General features: G+C 35.9%; 1 long non-coding RNA gene across 1 annotated transcript; it reads left to right on the top strand.

Moving 5' to 3' along the window:
• The first annotated feature begins 725 nt into the window (after positions 1 to 725).
• Positions 726 to 1,588, top strand: LOC131995894 (uncharacterized). The gene is made up of 2 exons (XR_009397674.1): positions 726 to 1,399; positions 1,457 to 1,588. It is a non-coding gene; the product is annotated as an uncharacterized LOC131995894 (long non-coding RNA).
• Positions 1,589 to 4,644: the final 3,056 nt, after the last annotated feature.

Raw genomic sequence — 4,644 nt, 5'->3', positions numbered from 1 at the left:
CTAATTGTTTTGGACCATTTTACTCGGTATCACTGGTTATGTCCTCTCCGTAGGTTTACGTCAGCTGCAATTGAGGTTTTCTTAGAACAACAGATTTTTCATACATACGGCGTGCCCGAATTCATCGTAAGTGACAATGGGAGCCAATTCAAATCGCACGAATTCAACGCATTCCTTACGAAATATGGGGTGACCCACACTTACACCGCATTGTATTCGCCCCAGAGCAATGCCTCGGAAAGGGTGAATCGGTCCTTGATTGCTGGAATTCGAGCGTATTTGAAGGAGGACCATAGACTGTGGGACGAAAGGCTTAGCTTTATAAGTTGTTCATTGCGAAATGCTTACCACCAGTCCTTGGGATGCTCTCCATATTATGCCTTATTTGGCCTGAATATGGTGACGCATGGCTCGTCTTATTCCTTGTTGAGGAACTTACGTCAGTTGGATGAACCAGTGGGCAAGATCGACCGCCCTGACCAATTACAGCACTTGAGGCAGGAGATGAGAAGGTACCATCGAGAGGCACAGGAGAACAACAGACAGCGGTACAATCTTCGCACAAGAGTTCCGAATTTTAAAGTTGGGGATGAGGTTTATCGTCGTAACTTTGCTCAAAGTAATTTTGAGAAAAGTTTTAACTCGAAACTGGCACCGATGTTCCTTAAGTCCAGAATACGAGAACGGCTCGGTAGCTATTACTATGTCTTGGAGGACTTGAACGGTCACCTGGTGGGAACCTACCACGCCAAGGACATAAGGTCCTGAATTGATGTCCTTTTTTTTTTCAAAATAATTCTTCTGCTCAATGAGCAAGAATTATTTAGTTTGTACTGGACATAAGGGGTGTCTTGATATTTGGTCGGCTCAAATCAGTATGTACGATATTTTTTTTTATTTAATTTTTTTTTGTTAGATTTTTGATTTGTTTTAACGGTCTCATGTGAATTAATTTCATTGCATTGGAATGGAACGTCGATTACTTAGTTAGTAATCGCATAAGACATTGCACAGTAACTGCGTTATCGGTGGCAAGAAGAACCACACCGGGTTTTTTTTCTCGACGATGAAAGGCTTCCTAACCCTACTCATGTTCTGGGATCTTTCTTTCTTATTCACACGTCGAAGTAATAAAGTCACTACCTTCAATAAAAAGAAAAAAAAAAAAAAAAAAAGGATACATTGTGTAAGGTATACTTCGTTGAAGTCGAACATATTATATATACATTTATATAAACGTGAACTGACTAAAGAAGTGATTGTATTTGGTTTAGAGGAATTATCTTGTTCCACGTGATTAGTGTCCCAGTTAAATATTTCCTTAGGACTGGGAACCTAATTTGAATCCCCTCCAATTTTCTGGAGAAAATTTTAAGTTGGTCCTTATTAAGAATATTTGGTAAGGATACTTCCAACAGACTTGTCAAGCCTATCTCTATATTGCTGTTTTCATTAGGAGCACGTGACTACCCATGGTATTTGGTTTAGCTGAGGTTCCATGATTTTTGGGACTCAAAACATCTTTCCATACCGATTGTTTTACGGCAAACATTTTTTATTGTTTGCTGGGATTTTTTTTTTTTTTTTTTTTTTTGATAGAATACACACTTATTTGATCGACATTGCAAATTCGGCCAAAGAGGTCAATCATCGATCACCCATAATCAACGTGCCAACATATCAACGAAGAAGAAATCCAAAGAGCAGAAAAAACAACACTCGAAAGAAGCCCACAACGGTTTATCGTGTCAACCATTGGCTTAAAATTTGTTTTGTTGAGAAAGAAGTACATTTATAGCTGTCTCGTTACGTCCATCGCACAAAAATAATAATGCTATTTGATCCAGCGAAAGCAGAATATATGGAATAAGTAGTAAAGGAATACGCAATTTTTGGGAGGAGTTAAATCTAGAGGTTTGTTCCTGAAATTTTTTTTATAATATTAAAATTTCCGTCCTAATTTAGATAAAATAGTCATAAGATAATTCATAGTTTATAAATTAAGCCCAACAAGCAATCATCGAAAATCTTCAGCAATCTATGTAATCAAAAATTCAACTCCATCCAACGATTTGCAGAGGCCTCTTCAGATTCGACGGAAAATGGTGAGTCAATCATAGTGAAATAACATATATATATATACCCAACATATTTACATAATTATAGAAAAACAAACTACTTAATATATTAACAGAATTAATTAAAAAAATCTACTATTGAATTTCCTCAAAATTTCATTTAAACAAAAAGTTAAATTAGCGTGGAAACTCCCATATTTGTACCTCTGTTCCACCAGCTTTAAAACTATTGCTGATTATTTTCTTTTTGTGTGCTTCCCCATAAAAGGGGGGGGGAAGAAAAATAAGTAGCATATTTAATAACTTCCATACCTACCATAAAGAGAAATAAGAAAAGAGATTTTATTAATTGTGATTCTATCCCCACAATTGAGAGTGTTGTACTCCTACACAGTGTGGAGACTTTCTCTCCCCGTTCGCTATAATCCAAATTCATGCTGAAGAGGCACATAGCTAAGTCTGATCAATTCTTTTTTTTGTTTTGTTTGCTCTCTGCTTGTTTGGATATTTTATGGTGGAGCACATAAACATTCGTTCATACCTATAGATCACTTACATAGGTTTTTATTTTTATTTTTGTGTTGTTAATTTGCTTTTGCTCTTTAGAGTCAAGAACAGATACATATCAGTTCCTTTAATTTTGTTTTGCCTTACCAAACCAAGTGTACACTCGAAGAAAAAAGAAATTAGAATATAATAATAATGTAGGTTATAAGAAAAAACAGAAAAAAAATAACTTTAGAAATTTAAGATTTTTTTTTATTATGAGTTATTTTGAATAAACAACTACTATGATTGAAATAATGATCGGTTAGAGAATTTTCTTGTGGTTTTCTACGATGATGATGTGGTTGTAGTTTAGCTTGAGAAGTGTGTTTGGGGTTTTAGAGTCAAGATGCTCACGTCTAAAACAAAGGTAGGGTAGGGATAAGAGCGAGTGTTCCATTGTCATCTTAGGAGCGCGATTTGCATTTTATTTTGTGTTTGTCAATATAGCCATCCCATTAGTTTGCTCTTTAATTCGAATGTTACTAGGATATTGCTTAGGGGCTTGTTTGTTTAAAGTGTTCCTAGTACCCTTGGTCCATTGTAATTTATTTAAATTTTGTTAAATTTTTAAAGGGAGTCTTTATAATTTTTATTGTAAGGCTGATATGAGGAGATATTAGAAAGGATACGAACCCCCCTACAAGACTGATTAGCTAGCATACTGATGGCTCCCGTTATCCTTATCTAACTCTCCTTTAACGACCATAGAAAGGATATTCCTAAAGGAATATTTCGGTATTAGCTTATTGATGGTCATTACAGCAATGCATCTATTATGCCGTTAGCTAAATAAAACGAGTTCACTTTTTCAACTTTTATACCCACCACTTTAGGATAGGGGGTATATTCATTTAGTCATTCCGTTTGCAACACATCGAAATGTCAATTACCGAGCCTACAAAGTATATATATTTCGGATAGTCGTAAAATTCTAAGACGATTTAAGCATGTCCGTCCGTCTGTAGTAAGCACTCTACAAGATTCAAAAATTGAGATATTGAGCTGAAATTTGACACAGATACGTCTCTTTGATGCACGCTGGTTAAGTTCTTGAACGGATCAAATCAGACCATATTTGGATATAGCTGCTACATAGACCGATTTTCCGATAAAGGGTCTAATGCCCATAAAAACTTAATGTTTAATCCGATTTTGCTGAAATTTTAAACAGTGAGTATTTTTGGGCTTCCCGACATCAGATCGCACTATATTTACATATAGCTGCCATATAGACCGATCTGCCAATAAAAGGCCTGAAGCCCATAAAAGCTTTATTTTTCTAACCGATTTCGCTACAATTTGAAACAGTGGGTTATTTTTAGCCTTCCGATACCCGAACTAAATATGGCTTAGATCGGACTATATTTAGATATAGCTGCCATATACACCGATCTGCCCATGAATGATCTAAAGCCAACAAAAGCTTTATTTATTACCGGATTTTCCCAAAATTTGAAACACTGAGTAGGTTAAGACCTCCCAACATAGGACCCAAATATGGTTCAGATCGGGCTATATATTTAGATATAGCTGCCATATAGACCGATCTGCCGATAAAGGGTCTGAAGCCCATTAAAGCTTTAGTTTTTATCCGATTGCTCTGAAATTCAAAGCAGTGAGTAGTTTTAGACTTACCAATATCTGACCCAAATATATTTCAGATTGGACTATATTTAGATATAGCTGCCATAAAGATCGATCTGCCGATAAAGGGTCTAATGCCCAAAAAAACTTCATTTTTCATCCGATTTTGCTAAAATTTTAAACAGTGAATAGTTTTAGGCCTTTTGACATCAGACCCAATTAAAGTTCTGATCGGCTTATATTTAGATAAAGCTGCCATATAGACCGATCTGTCGATAAAGGGTCTGAGGCCAATAAAAACTTTATTTATTGCCCAATTTCGCTGAAATTTGAAACAGTGGTTTATTTTAGGCCTCCCGATATCTGACCTGAGTATGGTTCAGATCGGACTATGTTTAGATAAAGCTGCCATATAGTCCGATCTGCCGATAAA

Source organism: Stomoxys calcitrans, chromosome 3, assembly GCF_963082655.1.
Source record: "Stomoxys calcitrans chromosome 3, idStoCalc2.1, whole genome shotgun sequence".
Lineage (NCBI taxonomy): Eukaryota > Metazoa > Arthropoda > Insecta > Diptera > Muscidae > Stomoxys > Stomoxys calcitrans.
The sequence above is the reverse complement of the archived record's forward strand: the minus strand, read 5'-3'. Positions and strand labels throughout refer to the sequence as shown.